Genomic DNA, 12,500 nt, shown 5'->3' with positions numbered 1-12,500 from the left:
AGATGGAGGTGTTTTGGTCGACCAGGTAAAAAACGAAAAATCGAGAGAAGGTAAAAAGTAGGTGAAAAATTAAGCCTCTCTCGTTAAGGTACTTAGAAAAAATCCCCAAAAAAAAATGAACTCCCATTGAAATGAATGGGGAAAATTTTTTTTCTCGTTTTTTTTCTAAGTACAACAACGAGAGAAGGTAAAAAATGGTTTTTTTTAGCCTCTCTCGTTAAGGTACTTAGAAAAAAACCCAGATTTTTTATTTTCTCGTTTTTTTTCTAAGTACAACAACGAGAGAAGGTAAAAACAGGTGCTTTTTAGCCTCTCTCGTTAAGGTACTTGGAAAAAATCCGAGACATGTTTGGTCTTCCCCACTGACAGTGCGCCTTTGCTGGGTAAGTTGTGGACGTGCCAGGCACCCCCGGGACACCGGTGGAACGCGGCCGGACTCGTGGTACTCCAACCCGGGCATAATTTTGGATATTTCCCGGTCCTTTTTTTCCCCACTTTCCCAACTTTTCTTCTGAATCACAGTGCGCCTTTGCTGGGTAAGTTGTGGACATGGCAGGCACCCCCGGGACACCGGTGGAACGCGGCCGGACTCGTGGTACTCCAACCCGGGCATAATATTGGATCAAATTCGGGACTTTTGCCCACTTTCCCAACTTTTCTTCCCAATCACAGTGCGCCTTTGCTGGGTAAGTTGTGGACATGCCAGGCACCCCCGGGACACCGGTGGAACGCGGCCGGACTCGTGGTACTCCAACCCGGGCATAATTTTGGATCAAATTCGGGACTTTTGCCCACTTTCCCAACTTTTCTTCCCAATCACAGTGCGCCTTTGCTGGGTAAGTTGTGGACATGCCAGGCACCCCCGGGACACCGGTGGAACGCGGCCGGACTCGTGGTACTCCAACCCGGGCATAATTTTGGATCAAATTCGGGACTTTTGCCCACTTTCCCAACTTTTCTTCCCAATCACAGTGCGCCTTTGCTGGGTAAGTTGTGGACATTGTAGGCACCCCGGAACCCTGGTGGAACGCGGCGGGACTTGTGGGACTCGAACCTGGGTGTGACTTTGGACCAAATTCGGGACTTTTGCCCACTTTCCCAACTTTTCTTCCCAATCACAGTGCGCCTTTGCTGGGTGCGTCGTGGACATTGTAGGCACCCCGAGACACTGGTGGAACGCGGCGGGACTTGTGGGACTCGAACCTGGGTGTGATTTTGGACCAAATTCGGGACTTTTGCCCACTTTCCCAACTTTTCTTCCCAATCACAGTGCGCCTTTGCTGGGTGCGTTGTGGACATTGTAGGCACCCCGAGACCCTGGTGGAACGCGGCGGGACTTGTGGGACTCGAACCTGGGTGTGATTTTGGACCAAATTCGGGACTTTTGCCCACTTTCCCAACTTTTCTTCCCACTCACAGTGCGCCTTTGCTGGGTGCGTTGTGGACATTGTAGGCACCCCGGAACCCTGGTGGAACGCGGCGGGACTTGTGGGACTCGAACCTGGGTGTGATTTTGGACCAAATTCGGGACTTTTGCCCACTTTCCCAACTTTTCTTCCCAATCACAGTGCGCCTTTGCTGGGTGCGTTGTGGACATTGTAGGCACCCCGGAACCCTGGTGGAACGCGGCGGGACTTGTGGGACTCGAACCTGGGTGTGATTTTGGACCAAATTCGGGACTTTTGCCCACTTTCCCAACTTTTCTTCCCATTCACAGTGCGCCTTTGCTGGGTAAGTTGTGGACATTGTAGGCACCCCGAGACACTGGTGGAACGCGGCGGGACTTGTGGGACTCGAACCTGGGTGTGATTTTGGACCAAATTCGGGACTTTTGCCCACTTTCCCAACTTTTCTTCCCAATCACAGTGCGCCTTTGCTGGGTGCGTCTTAGGCATTGTAGGCACCCCGGAACACTGGTGGAACGCGGCGGGACTTGTGGGACTCGAACCTGGGTGTGATTTTGGACCAAATTCGGGACTTTTGCCCACTTTCCCAACTTTTCTTCCCAATCACAGTGCGCCTTTGCTGGGTGCGTCTTAGGCATTGTAGGCACCCCGGAACACTGGTGGAACGCGGCGGGACTTGTGGGACTCGAACCTGGGTGTGATTTTGGACCAAATGCGGGACTTTTGCCCACTTTCCCAACTTTTCTTCCCAATCACAGTGCACCTTTGCTGGGTAAGTTGTGGACATTGTAGGCACCCCGGAACCCTGGTGGAACGCGGCGGGACTTGTGGGACTCGAACCTGGGTGTGATTTTGGACCAAATTCGGGACTTTTGCCCACTTTCCCAACTTTTCTTCCCAATCACAGTGCGCCTTTGCTGGGTGCGTTGTGGACATTGTAGGCACCCCGGAACCCTGGTGGAACGCGGCGGGACTTGTGGGACTCGAACCTGGGTGTGATTTTGGACCAAATTCGGGACTTTTGCCCACTTTCCCAACTTTTCTTCCCAATCACAGTGCGCCTTTGCTGGGTGCGTTGTGGACATTGTAGGCACCCCGAGACCCTGGTGGAACGCGGCAGGACTTGTGGGACTCGAACCTGGGTGTGATTTTGGACCAAATTCGGGACTTTTGCCCACTTTCCCAACTTTTCTTCCCAATCACAGTGCGCCTTTGCTGGGTAAGTTGTGGACATGCCAGGCACCCCCGGAACCCTGGTGGAACGCGGCGGGACTTGTGGGACTCGAACCTGGGTGTGATTTTGGACCAAATTCGGGACTTTTGCCCACTTTCCCAACTTTTCTTCCCAATCACAGTGCGCCTTTGCTGGGTAAGTTGTGGACATTGTAGGCACCCCGAGACACTGGTGGAACGCGGCGGGACTTGTGGGACTCGAACCTGGGTGTGATTTTGGACCAAATTCGGGACTTTTGCCCACTTTCCCAACTTTTCTTCCCACTCACAGTGCGCCTTTGCTGGGTAAGTAGTGGACATTGTAGGCACCCCGAGACACTGGTGGAACGCGGCGGGACTTGTGGGACTCGAACCTGGGTGTGATTTTGGACCAAATTCGGGACTTTTGCCCACTTTCCCAACTTTTCTTCCCAATCACAGTGCGCCTTTGCTGGGTGCGTTGTGGACATTGTAGGCACCCCGAGACACTGGTGGAACGCGGCGGGACTTGTGGGACTCGAACCTGGGTGTGATTTTGGACCAAATTCGGGACTTTTGCCCACTTTCCCAACTTTTCTTCCCAATCACAGTGCGCCTTTGCTGGGTGCGTTGTGGACATTGTAGGCACCCCGAGACACTGGTGGAACGCGGCGGGACTTGTGGGACTCGAACCTGGGTGTGATTTTGGACCAAATTCGGGACTTTTGCCCACTTTTCTTCCCAATCACAGTGCGCCTTTGCTGGGTGCGTTGTGGACATTGTAGGCACCCCGGAACCCTGGTGGAACGCGGCGGGACTTGTGGGACTCGAACCTGGGTGTGATTTTGGACCAAATTCGGGACTTTTGCCCACTTTCCCAACTTTTCTTCCCAATCACAGTGCGCCTTTGCTGGGTGCGTCGTGGACATGTCAGGCACCCCGGAACCCTGGTGGAACGCGGCGGGACTTGTGGGACTCGAACCTGGGTGTGATTTTGAATCAAATTTGGGACTTTTGCCCACTTTCCCAACTTTTCTTCCCAATCACAGTGCGCCTTTGCTGGGTGCGTCGTGGACATGTCAGGCACCCCGGAACCCTGGTGGAACGCGGCGGGACTAAGTTCCAAGAGGGCGTTTTTGCCCCCCTCCAAACTCCCTCTCTTTGTTTATAGTGCATATTTTCTGCTGGATCTACTCTCTATTTACTCCAAGGAAAAAAACTAGCCGGTCGCGGCAAATTTTTACAATCGGTCGCCAAACTACGGCACGAGGGCCGAACGCGGTACGCCGGCGTCCAAGATACGGCCCGGGGATTTTTTTGATTTTTTGGGCTTTTTTTGATTTTTTTGGACATGTTGGGCATCCCAGGACTCGGGTGCGACTGCAGGACGTGTGGGGCTCTAACCTGGGTGTGGTTTTTGGTCATTTTTCCGGACTTTTGCCCACTTTCCCAACTTTTCTTCCCAATCACAGTGCGCCTTTGCTGGGTGCGTTGTGGACATTGTAGGCACCCCGGAACCCTGGTGGAACGCGGCGGGACTTGTGGGACTCGAACCTGGGTGTGATTTTGGACCAAATTCGGGACTTTTGCCCACTTTCCCAACTTTTCTTCCCAATCACAGTGCGCCTTTGCTGGGTGCGTTGTGGACATTGTAGGCACCCCGGGACACTGGTGGAACGCGGCGGGACTTGTGGGACTCGAACCTGGGTATAATTTTGGATCAAATTCGGGACTTTTGCCCACTTTTCCAACTTTTCTTCCCCACTCACAGTGCGCCTTTGCTGGGTGCGTTTTGGGCATGTGGGGGGCACCTCGGACTCGGGTGGGACGCGGCGGGACTTGTGGCACTCGTACCTGGGTGTGATTTTTGATCATTTTGTGGACTTTTCCCCAGACACTCTCCACTTGTCTACCCCACTTCCCCTGTGACTTTGCTGGGGGGGCGTTTCCCCGCTGTCCTTTGTAGTGTAAGGGTTACTTTTCTTTTTTTTCTGTCTGAAAATAGGGCCCCAAAAGGCCTCACACTCCCCGGGAAGACCTGATGGACGCCTCGGCGTCACTGAAACAGGCCAATCTGTCTGAAAATATGGCCCACGAAAGGCCTCACATTCCCCGGGAAGACCTGATGGACGCCCCGGCGTCACCGAAATACGGCAAACTGTCTGAAAATAGGGGCTCCAAGGGTTCCCCACTCTTTCTGGCCCACAAAAGGCCTCTCATTCCCCGGGAACACCTGTAGGACTCCCCGGCGTCAAGGAAATACGCCAAACCGTCTGAAAATAGGGGCCCAAAAGAACTGGAAATAATGTGTTTAATTTGGGGGGTGATGTCTATAATTATGGGGGTGCATTGGAGGCGGGAGTCCACTGGAGGGCTCCACACCGTCTGAATATAGGGCCCCAAAAGGCCTGGAATTAATGTATTTAATTTGGGGGGTGCATTTGCAGCGGGAGTCCACCGGAGGGCTCCATTTCCCCACTCTTTTGTTGACATATGGCCACAAAAGGCCTCTCATTCCCCGGGAAGACCTGATGGACGCCCCGGCGTCACCGAAATAAGCCAAACTGTCTGAAAATAGGGGCTCCAAGGGTTCCCCACTCTTTCTGGCCCACAAAAGGCCTCTCATTCCCCGGGAAGACCTGATGGACGCCCCGGCGTCACCGAAATAAGCCAAACTGTCTGAAAATAGGGGCTCCAAGGGTTCCCCACTCTTTCTGGCCCACAAAAGGCCTCTCATTCCCCGGGAACACCAAAAGAACTGGAAATAATGTATCACAGTGCGCCTTTGCTGGGTAAGTTGTGGACATTGTAGGCACCCCGGCACTCTGGTGGAACGCGGCGGGACTTGTGGGACCTTAACCTGGGTATAATTTTGGATCAAATTCGGGACTTTTGCCCACTTTCCCAACTTTTCTTGCCCACTCACAGTGCGCCTTTGCTGGGTAAGTTGTGGACATTGTAGGCACCCCGGCACTCTGGTGGAACGCGGCGGGACTTGTGGGACTCGAACCTGGGTGTGATTTTGGACCAAATTCGGGACTTTTGCCCACTTTCCCAACTTTTCTTCCCAATCACAGTGCGCCTTTGCTGGGTGCGTTGTGGACATTGTAGGCACCCCGGAACCCTGGTGGAACGCGGCGGGACTTGTGGGACTCGAACCTGGGTGTGATTTTGGACCAAATTCGGGACTTTTGCCCACTTTCCCAACTTTTCTTCCCAATCACAGTGCGCCTTTGCTGGGTGCGTCTTAGGCATTGTAGGCACCCCGGAACACTGGTGGAACGCGGCGGGACTTGTGGGACTCGAACCTGGGTGTGATTTTGGACCAAATTCGGGATTTTTGCCCACTTTCCCAACTTTTCTTCCCAATCACAGTGCGCCTTTGCTGGGTAAGTTGTGGACATTGTAGGCACCCCGGAACCCTGGTGGAACGCGGCGGGACTTGTGGGACTCGAACCTGGGTGTGATTTTGGACCAAATTCGGGACTTTTGCCCACTTTCCCAACTTTTCTTCCCAATCACAGTGCGCCTTTGCTGGGTGCGTTGTGGACATTGTAGGCACCCCGGAACCCTGGTGGAACGCGGCGGGACTTGTGGGACTCGAACCTGGGTGTGATTTTGGACCAAATTCGGGACTTTTGCCCACTTTCCCAACTTTTCTTCCCAATCACAGTGCGCCTTTGCTGGGTGCGTTGTGGACATTGTAGGCACCCCGGAACCCTGGTGGAACGCGGCGGGACTTGTGGGACTCGAACCTGGGTGTGATTTTGGACCAAATTAGGGACTTTTGCCCACTTTCCCAACTTTTCTTCCCAATCACAGTGCGCCTTTGCTGGGTGCGTTGTGGACATTGTAGGCACCCCGGAACCCTGGTGGAACGCGGCGGGACTTGTGGGACTCGAACCTGGGTGTGATTTTGGACCAAATTCGGGACTTTTGCCCACTTTCCCAACTTTTCTTCCCAATCACAGTGCGCCTTTGCTGGGTGCGTTGTGGACATTGTAGGCACCCCGAGACACTGGTGGAACGCGGCGGGACTTGTGGGACTCGAACCTGGGTGTGATTTTGGACCAAATTCGGGACTTTTGCCCACTTTCCCAACTTTTCTTCCCAATCACAGTGCGCCTTTGCTGGGTGCGTTGTGGACATTGTAGGCACCCCGAGACACTGGTGGAACGCGGCGGGACTTGTGGGACTCGAACCTGGGTGTGATTTTGGACCAAATTCGGGACTTTTGCCCACTTTTCTTCCCAATCACAGTGCGCCTTTGCTGGGTGCGTTGTGGACATTGTAGGCACCCCGGAACCCTGGTGGAACGCGGCGGGACTTGTGGGACTCGAACCTGGGTGTGATTTTGGACCAAATTCGGGACTTTTGCCCACTTTCCCAACTTTTCTTCCCAATCACAGTGCGCCTTTGCTGGGTGCGTCGTGGACATGTCAGGCACCCCGGAACCCTGGTGGAACGCGGCGGGACTTGTGGGACTCGAACCTGGGTGTGATTTTGAATCAAATTTGGGACTTTTGCCCACTTTCCCAACTTTTCTTCCCAATCACAGTGCGCCTTTGCTGGGTGCGTCGTGGACATGTCAGGCACCCCGGAACCCTGGTGGAACGCGGCGGGACTAAGTTCCAAGAGGGCGTTTTTGCCCCCCTCCAAACTCCCTCTCTTTGTTTATAGTGCATATTTTCTGCTGGATCTACTCTCTATTTACTCCAAGGAAAAAAACTAGCCGGTCGCGGCAAATTTTTACAATCGGTCGCCAAACTACGGCACGAGGGCCGAACGCGGTACGCCGGCGTCCAAGATACGGCCCGGGGATTTTTTTTGATTTTTTGGGCTTTTTTTGATTTTTTTGGACATGTTGGGCATCCCAGGACTCGGGTGCGACTGCAGGACGTGTGGGGCTCTAACCTGGGTGTGGTTTTTGGTCATTTTTCCGGACTTTTGCCCACTTTTCCAACTTTTCTTCCCAATCACAGTGCGCCTTTGCTGGGTGCGTTTTGGGCATGTGGGGGGCACCTCGGACTCGGGTGGGACGCGGCGGGACTTGTGGCACTCGTACCTGTGTGTGATTTTTGATCATTTTGTGGACTTTTCCCCAGACACTCTCCACTTGTCTACCCCACTTCCCCTGTGACTTTGCTGGGGGGGCGTTTCCCCGCTGTCCTTTGTAGTGTAAGGGTTACTTTTCTTTTTTTTCTGTCTGAAAATAGGGCCCCAAAAGGCCTCACACTCCCCGGGAAGACCTGATGGACGCCTCGGCGTCACTGAAACAGGCCAATCTGTCTGAAAATATGGCCCACGAAAGGCCTCACATTCCCCGGGAAGACCTGACGGACGCCCCGGCGTCACCGAAATACGGCAAACTGTCTGAAAATAGGGGCTCCAAGGGTTCCCCACTATTTCTGGCCCACAAAAGGCCTCTCATTCCCCGGGAACACCTGTAGGACTCCCCGGCGTCAAGGAAATACGCCAAACCGTCTGAAAATAGGGGCCCAAAAGAACTGGAAATAATGTGTTTAATTTGGGGGGTGATGTCTATAATTATGGGGGTGCATTGGAGGCGGGAGTCCACTGGAGGGCTCCACACCGTCTGAATATAGGGCCCCAAAAGGCCTGGAATTAATGTCTTTAATTTGGGGGGTGCATTTGCAGCGGGAGTCCACCGGAGGGCTCCATTTCCCCACTCTTTTGTTGACATATGGCCACAAAAGGCCTCTCATTCCCCGGGAAGACCTGATGGACGCCCCGGCGTCACCGAAATAAGCCAAACTGTCTGAAAATAGGGGCTCCAAGGGTTCCCCACTCTTTCTGGCCCACAAAAGGCCTCTCATTCCCCGGGAACACCTGTAGGACTCCCCGGCGTCAAGGAAATCCGCCAAACTGTCTGAAAATAGGGCCCCAAAAGAACTGGAAATGATGCCTTTAATTTGGGGGGTGATGTCTTTAATTTGGGGGGTGCATTGGAGGCGGGAGTCCACTGGAGGGCTACACACCGTCTGAATATAGGGCCCCAAAAGGCCTGGAATTAATGTATTTAATTTGGGGGGTGCATTTGCAGCGGGAGTCCACCGGAGGGCTCCATTTCCCCACTCTTTTGTTGACATATGGCCACAAAAGGCCTCTCATTCCCCGGGAAGACCTGATGGACGCCCCGGCGTCACCGAAATAAGCCAAACTGTCTGAAAATAGGGGCTCCAAGGGTCCCCCACTCTTTCTGGCCCACAAAAGGCCTCTCATTCCCCGGGAACACCAAAAGAACTGGAAATAATGTGTTTAATTCAGGGTGCATTTGCAGCGAGTGTCCACCAGAGGGCTCCAATTCCCCAGCTATAGTCCTGGTACTCTAAAATGATGGCACTTAGTCAAATTTCCGCCTTTTTTTGATGACTTCCAACTAGGAGAGGGACTAATTTTGAGTTCCGGACCCGGGTGGAGAACCATAGCAGGTCGGCCTTCTTAAAGGGAAATGCTCCTAGGCACTTAGTCAAATTTCCGCCTTTTTTTTGGACTTCCAGCGAGGAGAGGGGCTAATTTGGCCTTCCGTACCCAGGTGGAGAACCATAGCACGTCGGCCTTCTTAAAGGGACATCCTCCTAGGCACTTAGTCAAATTCACGCCTTTTTTTTGGACTTCCAGCGAGGAGAGGGGCTAATTTTGCTTTCCGTACCCGGGTGGAGAACCATAGCACGTCGGCCTTCTTAAAGGGACATCCTCCTAGGCACTTAGTCAAATTCACGCCTTTTTTTTGGACTTCCAGCGAGGAGAGGGACTAATTTTGCTTTCCGTACCCGGGTGGAGAACCATAGCACGTCGGCCTTCTTAAAGGGAAATGCTCCTAGGCACTTAGTCAAATTCACGCCTTTTTTTTGGACTTCCAGCGAGGAGAGGGACAATTTTGCTTTCCTGACCCAGGTGGAGAACCATAGCACGTCGGCCTTCTTAAAGGGACATCCTCCTAGGCACTTAGTCAAATTCACGCCTTTTTTTTGGACTTCCAGCGAGGAGAGGGACAATTTGGCGTTCCTGACCCAGGTGGAGAACCATAGCAGGTCGGCCTTCTTAAAGGGACATGCTCCTAGGCACTTAGTCAAATTTACACCTTTTTTTTTGGACTTCCAGCGAGGAGAGGGACTAATTTGGCGTTCCGTACCCAGGTAGAGAACCAAGGCACGTCGGCCTTCTTAAGGGGACATCCTCCTAGACACTTAGTCAAATTCACGCCTTTTTTTTTGGACTTCCAGCGAGGAGAGGGACAATTTTGCGTTCCTGACCCAGGTGGAGGACCATAGCACGTCGGCCTTCTTAAAGGGAAATGCTCCTAGACACTTAGTCAAATTTACCAAACTTTTCTATAGAGCCCTGGTACTCTAAAATGATGACACATAGACAAAAAACCAAACTTTTCTATAGAGGCCTGGTACTCTAAAATAATGACACTTAGTCAAATTCACGCCTTTTTTTTTGGACTTCCAGCTAGGAGAGGGACTAATTTGGCGTTCTGTACCCAGGTGGAGAACCAAGGGACGTCGGCCTTCTTAAGGGGACATCCTCCTAGGCACTTAGTCAAATTTACACCTTTTTTTTGGACTTCCAGCGAGGAGAGGGACTAATTTGGCGTTCCGTACCCAGGTGGAGAACCATAGCAGGTCGGCCTTCTTAAAGGGACATCCTCCTAGGCACTTAGTCAAATTTACGCCTTTTTTTTGGACTTCCAGCGAGGAGAGGGACTAATTTGGCGTTCCGTACCCAGGTGGAGAACCATAGCAGGTCGGCCTTCTTAAAGGGAAATGCTCCTAGGCACTTAGTCAAATTCACGCCTTTTTTTTGGACTTCCAGCGAGGAGAGGGACAATTTTGCTTTCCTGACCCAGGTGGAGAACCATAGCACGTCGGCCTTCTTAAAGGGACATCCTCCTAGGCACTTAGTCAAATTCACGCCTTTTTTTTGGACTTCCAGCGAGGAGAGGGACTAATTTGGCGTTCCAGACCCAGGTGGAGAACCATAGCAGGTCGGCCTTCTTAAAGGGACATGCCCCTAGACACTTAGTCAAATTTACGCCTGAAAATAGGGCCCCAAAAGAACTGGAAATAATGTCTTTAATTCAGGGTGCATTTGCAGCGAGTGTCCACCAGAGGGCTCCAATTCCCCCACTATAGTCCTGGTACTCTAAAATGATGGCACTTAGTCAAATTTCCGCCTTTTTTTGATGACTTCCAACTAGGAGAGGGACTAATTTTGCTTTCCGTACCCGGGTGGAGAACCATAGCAGGTCAGCCTTCTTAAAGGGACATCCTCCTAGGCACTTAGTCAAATTTACGCCTTTTTTTTGGACTTCCAGCGAGGAGAGGGACAATTTTGCTTTCCTGACCCAGGTGGAGAACCATAGCAGGTCGGCCTTCTTAAAGGGACATCCTCCTAGGCACTTAGTCAAATTCACGCCTTTTTTTTGGACTTCCGGCGAGGAGAGGGACAATTTTGCTTTCCTGACCCAGGTGGAGAACCATAGCACGTCGGCCTTCTTAAAGGGAAATGCTCCTAGGCACTTAGTCAAATTCACGCCTTTTTTTTTTGGACTTCCAGCTAGGAGAGGGACTAATTTTGCTTTCCGTACCCGGGTGGAGAACCATAGCAGGTCAGCCTTCTTAAAGGGACATCCTCCTAGGCACTTAGTCAAATTTACGCCTTTTTTTTGGACTTCCAGCGAGGAGAGGGACAATTTTGCTTTCCTGACCCAGGTGGAGAACCATAGCAGGTCGGCCTTCTTAAAGGGACATCCTCCTAGGCACTTAGTCAAATTCACGCCTTTTTTTTGGACTTCCGGCGAGGAGAGGGACAATTTTGCTTTCCTGACCCAGGTGGAGAACCATAGCACGTCGGCCTTCTTAAAGGGAAATGCTCCTAGGCACTTAGTCAAATTCACGCCTTTTTTTTGGACTTCCAGCGAGGAGAGGGACAATTTTGCTTTCCTGACCCAGGTGGAGAACCATAGCACGTCGGCCTTCTTAAAGGGAAATGCTCCTAGGCACTTAGTCAAATTCACGCCTTTTTTTTGGACTTCCAGCGAGGAGAGGGACAATTTTGCTTTCCTGACCCAGGTGGAGAACCATAGCATGTCGGCCTTCTTAAAGGGAAATGCTCCTAGGCACTTAGTCAAATTCACGCCTTTTTTTTGGACTTCCAGCGAGGAGAGGGACTAATTTGGCGTTCCAGACCCAGGTGGAGAACCATAGCAGGTCGGCCTTCTTAAAGGGACATGCCCCTAGACACTTAGTCAAATTTACGCCTGAAAATAGGGCCCCAAAAGAACTGGAAATAATGTCTTTAATTCAGGGTGCATTTGCAGCGAGTGTCCACCAGAGGGCTCCAATTCCCCCACTATAGTCCTGGTACTCTAAAATGATGGCACTTAGTCAAATTTCCGCCTTTTTTTGATGACTTCCAACTAGGAGAGGGACTAATTTTGAGTTCCGGACCCGGGTGGAGAACCATAGCACGTCGGCCTTCTTAAAGGGACATCCTCCTAGGCACTTAGTCAAATTTCCGCCTTTTTTTTGGACTTCCAGCGAGGAGAGGGACTAATTTGGCGTTCCAGACCCAGGTGGAGAACCATAGCACGTCGGCCTTCTTTAAGGGACATCCTCCTAGGCACTTAGTCAAATTTACGCCTTTTTTTTGGACTTCCAGCGAGGAGAGGGACAATTTTGCTTTCCTGACCCAGGTGGAGAACCATAGCACGTCGGCCTTCTTAAAGGGACATCCTCCTAGGCACTTAGTCAAATTTACGCCTTTTTTTTGGACTTCCAGCGAGGAGAGGGACAATTTTGCTTTCCTGACCCAGGTGGAGAACCATAGCACGTCGGCCTTCTTAAAGGGAAATGCTCCTAGGCACTTAGTCAA

The sequence above is a fragment of the Nerophis lumbriciformis genome, unplaced genomic scaffold (genome assembly GCF_033978685.3).
Source record: "Nerophis lumbriciformis unplaced genomic scaffold, RoL_Nlum_v2.1 HiC_scaffold_736, whole genome shotgun sequence".
In the NCBI taxonomy this organism is placed as follows: Eukaryota; Metazoa; Chordata; class Actinopteri; order Syngnathiformes; family Syngnathidae; genus Nerophis; species Nerophis lumbriciformis.
Note: the sequence above shows the minus strand (reverse complement) of the source record.